General features: G+C 47.7%; 2 protein-coding genes across 2 annotated transcripts in view; both read right to left on the reverse strand.

Annotated features, from left to right (window-relative positions):
* ALS2CL (ALS2 C-terminal like) overlaps nt 1–9371 on the reverse strand; it is a 62214-nt gene extending 52843 nt beyond the window's left edge. Inside the window, 1 exon segment of the mRNA XM_064639885.1 lies at nt 9224–9371. The gene's annotated coding sequence lies outside the window, so the exon portion shown is untranslated.
* Nucleotides 1–14030, reverse strand: part of SNAP47 (synaptosome associated protein 47) — a 280665-nt gene that overhangs the window by 98214 nt on the left and 168421 nt on the right. The gene's annotated exons all lie outside the window — the stretch shown is intronic.

The raw sequence follows: 14030 nt of genomic DNA on the forward strand, positions 1-14030 counted from the left end.
TGGAGGTGCTTCATCCCAGGAGGAATTCCCACCCTCCAGAGAGCAGGGAGGGCTTCAGAGATCCAGTTTCCCCGTGGAGCACGAACGTCTGGGAATCTCCAGCTCCCCCTTGGAATTGTGAAAGCCAAGGAATTCTGCTCTGGAGAGCCCTCCTGAAGGTCTTGTGGTTAAACCCACCTTTGGGTCTGGCCTTTGGGCTCAGCTTTGGGGGTTGTTTCTGCACAGCTTTGCTCGGGTGATGTGTTGTCCATCCTTTGGATTCCCGGTTTTTCCCGGTTATATTTTAATTCCGGCCTGGTTGGAATTTAATTCCGTGTTGAAACTGTGTTAAAAGCTGGTTTAAGAGTTTGGTTTGGGACAACTCTTTCATTTTTCCTTGTGCTTCCTCAGCCAAGTCGTGTTTCCAGTCAGCTGGATTTCCTAAAACACTCGGAATTTGCACAAAAATCAGGATATTTCCCACCATCAGCTGGTTCCAACCCATGGCAGGGTGGTTGGAACTGGATGATTTTTAAGGTTCTTCCCCAACCCAAACCATTCCAGGATTTCTATGGGAAGTCCAAGGCCATATTTTGCAAATATAGGTGAGTTTTGGTCCTGATCAACCCGGAGAAGAAAAGGCCCATTTTGATCTCGGGAACTTGTTGGGTTTAAATCTTGAATCAAAAAAAAACCCCAAACCACCAAAAAAATAGACCTGAGAAACTTTCAATAAATAAATAAACACTTAAAAATAGTAATAAATAAACACTTAAAAAATAATCAGGCACATATTGACAGGGGCAGCTTTTTTTACATTAAAAAAAAGGAGTTTTTTCAGAGCTGAGCTGCTTCTGGTAACGGTTTTTATTCAATAAAGGCAGTGGTTTTCCATGGAATTCTTTGGAAACCCTCCCTATCAGCTCCACCATTATCTGACCAGATCTTTAATAATTAAATGACCTCTGGCTGAAGCCACAGAAGTGGAACACAGAGCACGTGGGGGGATCATTCCCAGCTGGGAGCTTTGGGAATGCTACAAGTGTCCATCGCTCTCCAGACAGCAATTCCAGGGGGAGGGGGACAGTCAGGCTTTATATTTTGCTCTCCTGCTTGCCCTCAGTTTTAAATCTTTATTTCCTCCCTGGACATAAAAGTTCCCTGAGGGAATATGGGTTTAAAATCTGGTTTAAAACCGAGCTTAACACCAGCACTAGGAAGGAGGGAGCGGGAGAGGCACCACGTGGTCTCCAAGGGGTTGGTTTTAAAGGCATCTCAGCCCATCATTCTTTGACCAGCTGTGCAAATTAAAGGCATTTTCCACCCTAAAGATCCCCAAATAGGTTTGGTGAAGGAAAGTCTCCAAGGAGGAGCTCCCCCTGCTCGGGGTTTCTCACTCTGAGGCCAGAAGGACCCACCCGAGTTCACCCCAAATGTTTCCTTTCCCAGGTTCATGGAGTGGTTTGGGTTGGAAGGGACCTGAAAAATCATCTCATTCCAACCCCCTGCCAGGGGCAGGGACACCTTCCACCAGCCCAGATTGCTCCAAGCCCCATCCAACCTGGCCTTGGACACCTGCAGGGATGAGACATCCACAATTTCTCTTGGCAGCCGCCCTCAGTGTCTCAGAGTTCCCTCCAAATCCAGCTGCCCTGAAACTACTTTTTGGTTTATTTTGGGTCTTTTTTTTTTAATCTCAAGTCTATTCATAGACTTCAGATTACTTTGACAGAGGAACATATCTCTATATCTCTATATTCTATGTATATTCTATATATTTACCTATATTCTGTTTATATCCTGGAACCATAAAGGTTGGAAAAGAACTCAATAAACATCAAATCCAACCGTATCTTTTGTTGGAGGATCAAAACTCTTGATCTTGATGTGCCCCTGGGATGTCCTGAGGGGTAAAGGAAGCTGCAGATTTTTTAAAAAAATCCTTTAAAATAAAAAAAAAAGATTCCTTTTTGGAATGAAAAGGGAGCTATATGATCCTGGGATTTATAGGGATATCTCTGTATATCTATATTCTAGGCTGTTTGAAGAGCTGGAAAAAAATATAGGGGAAAAAAAAAACCCTTTTTGTTCCTCCAACAAAAGATATGGTTGGACTTGATGATTGTTGAGTTCTTCTCCAACCTTTATGGTTCCAGGATATAAAGAGAATATAGGTATATATATAGAATATAAGTAGAATATAAATATATAGAGATATCCCTATAAATCCCAGGATCATATAGCTCCCTTTTCATTCCAAAAAGGAATCTTTTTTTTATTTTAAAAGGATTTTTAAAAAAATCAGCAGCTTCCTTTACCCCTCAGGACATCCCAGGGGCACATCAGGATCAAGATTTTTGATCCTCCAACAAAAGATACTGTTGGACTTGATAATTGTTGAGCTCTTTTCCAACCTTTATGATTCCAGGATACAATTAGAATATAGGTATATATATAGAATATAAGTAGAATATAAATATATAGAGATATCCCTATAAATCCCTGGATAATATAGCTCCCTTTTCATTCCAAAAAGGAATCTTTTTTTTTAAAAGGATTTTAAAAAAAAATCAGCAGCTTCCTTTACCCCTCAGGACATCCCAGGGGCACATCAGGATCAAGATTTTTGATCCTCCAGTAAAAGATATGGTTGGACTTGATGATTGTTCTTTTCCAACCTTTATGATTCCAGGATATAAATAGAATATAAGTATATATATAGAATATAAATAGAATATAGAGATATCCCTATAAATCCCTGGATCATATAGCTCCCTTTTCATTCCAAAAAGGAATCTTTTTTTTTTTAAAGGATTTTTAAAAAAATCAGCAGCTTCCTTTACCCCTCAGGACATCCCAGGGGCACATCAGGATCAAGAGTTTTGATCCTCCAGCAAAAGATATGGTTGGATTTGATGATTGTTGAGTTCTTTTCCAACCTTTATGATTCCAGGATACAATTAGAATATAGGTATATATATAGAATATAAGTAGAATATAAATATATAGAGATATCCCTATAAATCCCAGGATCATATAGTTCCCTTTTCATTCCAAAAAGGGACCTTTTTTTTTAAAAGGATTTTTTAAAAAAATCAGCAGCTTCCTTTACCCCTCAGAACATCCCAGGGGCACATCAGGATCAAGAGTTTTGATCCTCCAGCAAAAGATATGGTTGGACTTGATAATTGTTGAGTTCTTTTCCAACCTTTATAGTTCTAGGATATAAAGAGAATACAGGTATATATCTAGAATATAAACAGAATATAGAGATATAGAGATATGCCTATAAATCCCAGGATTTGTATTTAATATATTATATATTAAATATATTAAATATATATTAAATAAATATTAAATAAATATATATATTTATTATTTAAATATTAAATTGAATATATATATATTAAATATATATTATATATATATAATATATATATTAAATATATATTAAATATATATTAAATAAATATATATATTAAATATATGTTAAAGAAATTATATATATTTAATCCCTTTTCATTCCAAAAAGGAATCTTTTTTTTTTTAAGGATTTTTAACAAAATCAGCAGCTTCCTTTACCCCTCAGGGCATCCCAGGGGCACATCAGGATCAAGTGAGAGGGATGGAGAAGTGAATACAAATCTCCTCATTCCAACCTGATATTTCTGCTCCAGGAATGCCACAGGGCCATCCAAGGGTTTGGCAAAAGAGCAGGGAAGTCCCAGCCCCTGGAATCTCCTTGGATCTGTCATCCTTTAAGGGTCTGACCACCCCAGCCAGGAGCAAGGAGCTGAAACCCTCAAATTCCCTCAGCCAGGGGATTCCCAGAGTCCAGGGGGATCCAATCCCAGCCTGGAATCCTGTGCCTGGCAAAGCCCAGGAGCCCGGGATTTGTCTGTGCCAAGTGTGCAATTGTTCCCACCTCATGCAAAAAGGAGTTTCACAACCTCCTGGATAATCCAGCTCGTCCCTGTTCTTCCCACTGAGGCAACACGAGGCTTTTCCATGAAGGATGGGGGAGGTGGGATTGGAAAACAAGGCACGAGAAACAGGATTAAGGGATGGGGACAGACGTGTTGGCAACAACTGAGCTACTGTTGGGCAGGAAATCAGCGTAAAAAATTCCATATTTAGGTCTAGAAATCCTAGAAAAGTCGATTGGAGACGTTCCCCAGGCTCACAGGAAGGTGAACAGAAGGATTCACTTCCAACAGGAGGAATACTCCTGTATTCCCATCCAGGAGAGGACAGTCAGACAAAACCAGGGATAGATCCCAGCACCAGACTGGCCAGGAGCAGGATGAGCACAGAACAAGAGTAAGGAGAGAAAGTATGGAAAAAACATCCATTTGTGCTCCAAAGCTTTCCTTGCCAGGCTTGATTCCATGCAGAGAATCCATAAAAAATGAAGGGATTGACTTCCCATGAGCCTGTGTCAAACAATGGCACTGAAACTCCTGCAAGCCCAACAAAAGAACTGTTTCAAATTCACCACATTATCTCCATCATGGTCAGAATTGTTGGCAAAAGTCCTGGATTTGCCACCCAGAAAAAAGGCCTCTGCTCCTTGAGACAAGTGAAACAACAGAGACTGTTAAAAGGATTGTTAAAATAATGTTTCAACTTTTTCTGGGTGTATTCTATAATACCACCAGTAACTATGAATCAAGTTCAGAACCTAAATTTACATTTGGCTGTAGTAAAATGCACCCAATATGCTTCATGAAAGCTAAATTTGCACTATGGATTTGGCTGAGATTTGGCAACAAGTTTAAATTATATCTGTGGGTTATAAAGGTGAAAGACAGCGATCTCTAAGGTGTAAGGCAAGGGCAAGGGAATAAAAGAAGCAGAGGAAAGTGTTGCTCAGCCCTCCAGTGTCCCAAGGAGTGGGAGGAGACGGGGCAGCTCCTCAGTTCCCCCCGCAGAGATGATGGAACTTCTCCCCAATTTTTGCTCATGTCCCATCCCTTTTTATCCTTTTTTTCCCTTAGGCAGGTTGAGTGACTGGAGTCCATAATAATTTGGGGGGTGACAGACAGGTGACACGGGCCTAAGGGTGGGTTCCCAGCGGGTTCCCGGCGTTCCCGTAGGACGTTGTGAGGACAGGCCGTGCTATTCCCATAACATCCCATCCTTCCTTCATCCCATCACTCTGTTGCTGGGAAGTCTCCCTGTTTTGTCAGGGTCTCTTTGTCCCTTTCTGTGTAACCCATGATCAGCTGGCAGTGGGTTTCTGGGAATGCCCCCTCCAGGTGCTGAGGTGTTTCCTGGAATGACCTTAAATTGGCCTCTCACCCTACAGGGTCTTTATGGATGATCTGGATGAGGGGATCCAGGGCACCCTCAGTCACTTTGCAGAGGACACCGAGTTGGGTGGGATGGTAAAGACCATCTGGCTCCAACCCCCTGCCATGGCCAGGGACACCTTCCCCGAGACCTGGTTGCTGGTGGGTGGGATGTGGATCTGCTGGAGGGCAGGAAGGCTCCACAGAGGGATCTGGGCAGGCTGGATCCATGGGATCCATGGGCCAAAGCCAATGGGGTGAGGGTCAAAAGGACCAAGTCCTGAGTCCTGCACTTGGGTGACAACAACCCCTTGGAATGCTCCAAGCTGGGGCAGAGGGGCTGGAAAGCTGGGAAAGAACCTGGGGGTGCTGGTGACAGAGGCTGGACATGAGCCCAGGTGGCCAAGAAGGCCAAAGGCAGCTGGCTTGGATCCCAAATAGTGTGGGATCTGGAGCAGGGCAGGGATTGTCCCCCTGGGCTGGCACTGCTGAGGCACCTCCAGCCCTGGGGGCAGTTCTGGGGTCTCCAGTACAGGACATGGAGGGGCTGGAGTGTGTGCAGGGAAGGGAAGGGAGCTGGGAAGGGGCTGGAGCAGCAGGAGCAGCTGAGGGAGCTGGGGGGGCTCAGCCTGGAGCAAAGGAGGCTCAGGGGGGACCTTCTGGCTCTGCAACCCCCTGACAGGAGGGGGGAGAAGGCTGGAATCAGGCTCTGCTCCCAGGGAACAAGGGACAGGAGGAGAGGGAACGGCCTCAGGCTGTGCCAGGGGAGGGTCAGGCTGGATATTGGGAAAATTCCTCCTGGGAAGGGCTGCCCAGCCCTGGCACAGCTGCCCAGGGCAGGGGTGGAGTCCCCATTCCTAAAAGGATTTCAGAGCCCTGTGGATGTGGCCCCTGGGGACATGGGGTGGTGCTGGGGAACAGTTTGACTGAATGACCTCACAGACCTTTTCCAACCTGCCCAACTCTATAATTCATGAAGGCTGCCCAGTGGGGACATTTCAGCCTCACATGACCTAAATTCCATTTCCCTGCTGTTTCCATGACCTTTGGAAGTTCCCCCCCACCCCAGCTCTCCTCCGTGCAGCAGGAGCTGCTCCTGGTGCTGTCCCTGATCCATGACAGACCCAGTCCTGAGCCCAGAGCTCGAGGTGTGTCCCCTCCCTGTGACCTGGGGCCCTTGTTTCCACCCTGAGGGCACAGGGGTGACATCAGGTACTGGTCCATCTGGGTGTAGCTGCCATCCAGAGGTCAGGGATGGCATTGCTGGCAAAACTTTGGAAAGCCCACATGGTTTCCAAGCACTTTGGGAAGACACCACGCCCCACATCCCACCCAAAGCCAGGAGCTCCCTCAGGACACAAAATCACATGGAATTACATACCCAAAGTGCTTTCTGCCCACTAAACCCTAATTCTTAACCCACAGAGCAAAACAGATGGACATTCCAATCCTTGGAAAGCCCTTATGGCTTCCAGACACTTTGGGAAGACACCAAGTCCTGCACCAGCCCCACATCCCATCCAAAGCCGGGAGCTCCCTCAGGACACCAAACCTCGTGGAATTACCTGCCCCAGGTGCTTTCTGTCCACTAAAACAACTCCAATTCTTACTCCACAGAGCAAAACAGATGGAAATTCCAGTCCTTGGAAAGCCCACATGGTTTCCAGGCACTTTGGGAAGACACCAAGCCCCACATTCCACCCAAAGCCAGGTGCTCCCTCAGGACAACAAACCTCGTGGAATTACCTGCCCCAGGTGCATTCTGCTCACTAAACCCTAATTCTTAAACCACAGAGCAAAACAGATGGACATTCCAATCCTTGGAAAGCCCTTATGGCTTCCAGACACTTTGGGAAGACACCAAGCCCTGCACCAGCCCCACATCCCATCCAAAGCCAGGAGCTCCCTCAGGACACCAAACCTCGTGGAATTACCTGCCCCAGGTGCTTTCTGCTCCCTAAAACAACTCTAATTCTTACTCCACAGAGCAAAACAGCTGGACATTCCAGTCCCTGGAAAGCCCTTATGGCTTCCAGACACTTTGGGAAGATGCCAGGTCCCACATCCCACCCAAAGCCAGGAGCTCCCTCAGGACAACAAACCTTGTGGAATTACCTGCCCCAGGTGCTTTCTGCTCACTAAAACAACTCCAATTCTTACTCTAGAGAGCAAAACAAATGGAAATTCCTGTCCTTGGAGCTGGACCTTCAACAGTGACCTCTGGCCAGCCCAAGAAATCCATCAGGACTCCAACTGAGGATTAACTTCCCACATCAGCAAACACAGAATCGAGGAACCCTTTTCCAAACGAGCCCCACGGTGCCCACTTGGCTCCAAGAATGAAACATGACTCATTCATCTAAACTATTTCTTGCTCTGTGGCAGCTTGTCTGATCTAAGGCCTTGCTCAAGAGGGCTGGCAGTCAGTCCTAACTCCACAGAAGCTGGAAAGCAGGAAAACAGACACGGAGAATCCCATTTTCCTCTGTCAGCAGCAAACCATCTCCTGCCAGCTCAGAACAGCTGCTGCTTCTGTGCAAAGTTCTCTGAAGCCATGGTATCCAGATTTCTGAGCTTTTTGGTGCTCAGTTGGGTAATTTTCTAGAAAACTCCTTAATTTCCATGAGTTTTTTGGGCTTTGGGACAGCCCGGATGGGGCCGGCACCGAACCCGCAGGATTTGACTGCAGGAGGGGGGTGACTCTCCCCAGGGCTCTTTCAGCAGGGTGGAGATGAAATCCTGGGGCCTTCTTCCCACTCCTTGGAAGTGGGAAGCTGCTGGATGAGAGCAATCCCACAGCCAGAGGCATCTTGGAATGTGGAGGTGGGAAAGGGGGAGCGAAGGTGCTGAGCTACAGAGGAGAGAGACTCATGGAGAGGGGGATGGAGAGCAAAAATCAACTTACAAATCTGTCTTAATCCATGGGATATTTCTTGTGGGCAGGCCCAGCCCCACCCCACCACCCCCAGGGGTTTTATGGCACCTCCTAAAAAAAAAAAAAAGCCTCCCTTTGGTTTGGGAAGGCTGGGAAAAGCTTTCCTCAAACACCAGCAGGGTGGGAGAAGATGATGAAGACCAAGAAGATGACAAGGACTGAGAAGATGACGAGGACCAGGAGGTGCAGGAGCAACTCTGAGCTCAGAGAAAGCCTCAGCCCACTCTTCCACCCATCCCTGCCCCTTCCCAGCTGCCAGGTTTCCCTCTGGGACAGCAGGACAGAGCAGCCAGGCCGTCAGTGACTCCCCCTGGCTGGGTGGTGAGACCACGACAAGGTCCCAGGAGATAAAGCAAACCAGGAGGAGATCTGGACCTGATGAAGTCAAAGATGTCCCTGCTCGTTGGTCTGGAGGCCCCTTAAAACATCCCTTCCAAACCAAACCCTCCTGGGATTCCATGCCCTTCCAACACTGGTGTCCTTCTCCTTGCCCCCAAGCGACCTTCCCGCAGCTCCAAAGGATCCACATCCAACCCCTCCCTTCAGCTGCTCCGTGGGGACATCCCGGCCCTGTCCCACTGGGCTGGGAGCCACCTGAAGCCTCAGGGCGTGTTGGCTCCATCCCAAATCCAACTGGAGCCACGGAGAGACAAAGGAACCTTGTCCCACAGCGCTGAATCATTCCATTATATCCCGCTCCCGCCAGCACCGGCAGGGAGTTTGGGAGTAGGAAATGAGCCACATTCCTGTTTTAGAGGCAGAACCGTCAGGATTTTTGCTGAATTCACAGCTTCCCAAACTATCTCGTGGCTGAAAGGTGGACGGATCTTTTCCTAATCCAGCAAAACACCAGAGCAACAAAATTTGGGGAGAGAAACGGCGGCACGCGGAGCGTTATCCCAATCCCAAAGCTGTAACCCCCCGATCCAAATCTTTGGGAACAGCGCCACGAATCCCCCCTGGAACAGCATCTCCCGGGCAGCCAAAAGGTCACCTGAGCGACAAAATTCCCTCTTACCGCGGGATGAGCCGTCAGCCGGGACACGTATCCATGGGAATGGGGAGAGGAGCCGGTGGGAAGAGCCGCCTGCTCCAGCTCCTCGGCTGCTTTATTTACTCCCTCCTTGGAAGGGAGGGGAAAGAAAACTCGAGGAAGTGCCGTTCCCCTCCCAAGGTGCACCGCAGAACATTCCTGGTAGGCATGGAAACCCCTGGCAGGATGCCACGGCTTGGCCGCTCTCCAAATTTCGGGGAGCGACTCAACCCTCGAAAGGCTTTTTCAGAGGGATTTAAAGGGAAAGGGCAGCCGCGGGGTGAGGTTGCTGCTCCCTGCCGGTAAAAATTAGGGATGCTCCCGAATTTGCCTTCGGCTCCGAGGGAAAGTTGTGATGGAAAACAAATTCAGCTTCCACGCTTCTTCCAAAGGAGAATTCCCAGCCACGGACCACGGGGACAAAGGGAAAGGTCCAAATGTCTAAAGGGAAGCAGCAAAAGATGAAGGGAAAAATATTTCACCGGGATTTAAACTGCAGCCAGAGGGATTTAAGAAGCTCCATTCTTCCTTTCTCCTGGTTTTTCCCTTTTCCTGCCTCCCAGTTTTCCCTCCCTGCCCTGGGGTTTCAAACTGCAGCCAAAGAGATTTAAGAAGCTCCATTCTTCCCTTCTCCTGGTTTTTCCCTTTCCTTGCCCTGGGCTTTCAAACTACAGCCAAAGGGATTTAAGAACCTCAATTCTTCCCTTCTCCTGGTTTTTCCTTTTCCTGGCTCCCAGTTGTCCTTCCTGGCCCTGGGTTTTCAAACTGCAGCCAAAGGGATTTAAGAGCCTCCACTCTTCCCTTTTCCTGGTTTTCCCCTTCTCCTGGCTCCCAGTTCTCCTTCCTTGCCCTGGGATTTAAACTGCAGCCAGAGGGATTTAAGAAGGTTCACTCTTCCTTTCTCCTGGTTTTTCCCTTTCCTTGCCCTGGGCTTTCAAACTGCAGCCAAAGGGATTTAAGAACCTCCATTCTTTGCTTCTCCTGGTTTTTCCCTTCTCCTGGCTCCCAGCTTTCCTTCTCTGCCCTGGAGTTTCAAAGTGCAGCCAGAGGGATTTAAGAGGGTCCATCCTTCCCTTCTCCTGGTTTTTCCCTTTCCTGCCTCCCAGCTTTCCCTCCCTGCCCTGGAGTTTCAAAGTGCAGCCAAAGAGACTTAAGAAGCTCCATTCTTCCCTTCTCCTACTTTTTCATTTTCCTGGCTCCCAGCTTTCCTTCTCTGCCCTTAGGTTTCAAACTGCAGCCAGAGGGATTTAAGAAGCTCCACTCTTCCCTTCTCCTGGTTTTTCCCTTCTGGTTTTTCCCTTCTCCTGGCTCCCAGCTCTCCCTCCCTGCCCTGGGCTTTCAAACTGCAGCCAGAGGGATTTAAGAGGATTCACTCCTCCTTCCTCCTGGTTTTTTCCCTTTCCTGGCTCCCAGCTCTCCCTCCCTGCCCTGGAGTTCCCCCCTCTTTGCTCCTGGTTGGGCTGAAGAGCGATGGGGTCTCCCTGGAACTCTCCACACAACATCATCCCACTCCCAGTTTTTATTGCTGGGATGTTTTGTAGGGTTAGGAAAGGATGTATCTGTTTTTTAAGACCCAGGATAGTTTGAGGAGCTGGGAATTCAGCAAAATCCCATCATCTCTGCCTCTGTAAAACGGGAATGTGGCTCCTTTCCTACTTGGGTGGAGACAAAAATTCCCATGGGTTGGGACTTCACTGCTCTGGGGGAAGAGTGAGGAGAGCAGGGAGAGCCTGGAAGGGGTTCTTGGAAGGCATTGGAGCTCTGGGAATGGGTGGGCAGGGATGATCCCACACTCAGCAGCAAAGGAGACCCTCTCCATCTTCCCTCAAATCCTTTATTCCCACTCAGGCAAAAGGTTCTTTCTCTCCATCCCCACGGCTCCAGGGGGGCTCCAAAGCCCTTGGAGGGAGGGAAGCAGCAAATTCTCTTTCAGGGGCCTCCTCACCAAAGATATTTCCATTAAAAAACAGAAGTTCTGCAACACTTTTTGCTTCCCACCATGAAATATTCAGCCCCAGGTATTTGGGCCTCTAAATTAGAAGTAGGTGCATGGAAAGAGTGTATTTGTAACCTCCTCGTGGAACTGAAAGAAATTAAAGACATAAAATAAAGATCTGACAGGTCAAAGGGATAAAAGGCCAAGGTGAAAACTTATAATTTCAAATCCCAGCTGGAGGAGATTCTGCTCTGACCTGCTGAAGGACAGAAGCTGAAATGAAGGCACAAAGTGCTGAAAGTCTGCAGATTTCCCCCAGAAAACTTCCACTGCAGTGACCAACGTGGAGAATGAGAAGTGTGGAGGAGGGAAATTAAAAAGGATCAGGTCAATTTGTGCTCTTTTCACTCAGCTCTTGGCCCCCAATGTTTCCAGCAGGGGTTTGATGCCAAGGCAGGTCCAGCTCCTGGAGAGGAAGGAATTCCCCTGGAGCTGCAGGAAATCCCAGTTTGGTTTGTTCAATGCTCTCAAAACTAAAATAAAACTCCAAACCCACCCTCAGAATAAAAGGATGGAGCAGTTTGGAACTCCCAGCCCGTGGGGAAAGCACTAATAATCCTGGAAACAGCATTCCAGAACTTTTCCTCTGCCTGAGGTGCATTCCCATAAAATCCCCCTCAAAACAAACTAGCACTGCTGTTTACACAATATTTCCCAAAAGGAAACGATCCCATAAGAAGAACTGGTGTGATTTTCCCTGCATTTATGTCTGGGAAGATTCAGACCCAAACAAGAGCTCCCCATTTTGGTCACAGCTTCCCTGGATTCTCTGCTCTCCAGCAGGAATTATCCACATATTCTCCTTCTTCCCTCCATGGGGGCTACAAATGGTTTAATTTTTAACCCAACACTCAGTTTTTCAACAATTAAATGCACAAAATTTCCTTCATGTCTCCCAGAGCTTTATTCCAATTGAGCTGGATTTAATTCAGCCAATTGCAGCTGAATTTAAACATCACATTTTAGAAGGCCAGGGGCGAGGAAAATAAGCTGGAGGGAGGAGGAGAAAGGCAAGAAAAGTGTATCCAAAAGCCTCATTTCCTTAAGGAATTAAGCTGCAGAGCATTAAAAGCAGCTGAGTGAACCCATCCTTGGGATCTTGGATTTTCACCGGGAAGGAAGGACCGAGCTGCAGATGTGGAATTAATTCCCTGTCTCGGTGCTGCCACCGTCTGTCGTTGGCTGACGAGGCCTCCCAGCCCATCCCGCCTTCCCTTTCCACCGCTCCCAGTTCTGTACCTCTTTTCCGAGCGCATTCCCATCATCTCAGCTCTCAGCCCCCCTCCAAAGCATCCCTGGCATGGATCCACCCTCCTCTGATCTTCCCAATCCCATCAGAAATGTAAAGCTAAAGCCGGGCAGTCCATTTGAGCTTCTAAAATATTCATTTCCTGGGATTGTGCTTAGTTCCCTGAAATTGCTGGAGCACAGCAGCAGAAGGGATTAGATCCTCCTGGATCTCTGGGCTTGTTTTCTTGCCTAAAACCCCAGGTTTTTCCCATTAAAGAATCCCACAATCCTCTTCCCAGTTACCTTCAGAGATCAGGTTTAAACTGAGGGAGAGTGGGATTAGGTGGGATATTGGGAAGGAATTCTTGGGAGGGTGACAGAAGGACTGGAATGGATTTTTTCCCAGAGAAACTGTGGCTGCCCCTGGATCCCTGAAAGTATCCAAGGGCAGGTTGGAGCAACCTGGGATAGGGGAAGGTGTCCCTGCCCATGCAGGGGGTTGGAATGAGATGATCCTTAAGGTCCCTCCCATCCCAAACCATTCTGGGATTCTCAGCTCTGGTTTTCAGCTCTGGGATTTTCAGCCCTGCCCCAAAAGAGGGATGAAGACAAGGAGTGATGAGGGTTCTATCGACCTTTAGAAGGAGAGATTTCCATACTAGAGGTGCTGGAAATGTGGATTTTCCTCCCTCCCTGTTTCCAGGGATGTTTCCAGAGCGTCCCTTGGGCAGGTTGGAGCTGAGCAGGGATGTTACAAACTGCTGCCTCCTCAGCCCTCCTGCCCTGGGGGAGCTCCCTGCTTCCTAAAAGGCATCAGTTATCCTGGCAGGAATGTGTGGGAAGGTGGAAAGCCACAGGAATTTCATGGAAGGGGGGGTATTTTCTGGGAGCTGGATGCAAGGTCTGAGCAGCCCCGGGAAAGGGGGAGAAAAAGGCAAAATATGTTCTCCTGTCTTCAGTTTTCTTGGGGTGATGCTGGAAAAGGGCCTTTTCCCAACATTCCAGGGGTTTCTTTAGCAGCTGACAATGTCTGAGTTTGAAAGGTCTGCATATGGGTAGGTTTGGGTGGGATATTGGGAAGGAATTCTGGGCTGGGAGGGACTGGAATGGATTTTTTCCCAGAGAAGCTCTGGTTGCTCCATCCCTGGAAGTGTCCAAGGCCAGGCTGGAGCAACCTGGGCTAGTGGAAAGTGTCCCTGGGCTGGACCTGGGTCTTTAAGGTCCTTCCCAACCCAACCCATGCTGGAATTCCATGATTTTATTTCCAGATTCACCCAGTGCCAGGAGAACTCCCTAATCCTTGCTCAGCTAAACTTCCAACCCAGGGGACCCACAATTCTCCCAGGAGAGAAAAAAGCTTTTTACCAATGCAATTAAATTCAATATTCAGAGGCTTTTCTTGCCTCTTCTCTCCCAGGTGGAAATGAATTTGCAAACACTTGAACACCATTAAAAAACAAACAAACATCTTCTTTCTTTACTTCTCCTTTTTGGGTTATTTTTGGGTTTTTTTCCTTGGCTGAGTGAAATGTTTTGATGTCCAGCCCCTTTGCTCTGGTGGACTGG

The sequence above is a fragment of the Pseudopipra pipra genome, chromosome 1 (assembly GCF_036250125.1).
Source record: "Pseudopipra pipra isolate bDixPip1 chromosome 1, bDixPip1.hap1, whole genome shotgun sequence".
Taxonomy (NCBI): domain Eukaryota; kingdom Metazoa; phylum Chordata; class Aves; order Passeriformes; family Pipridae; genus Pseudopipra; species Pseudopipra pipra.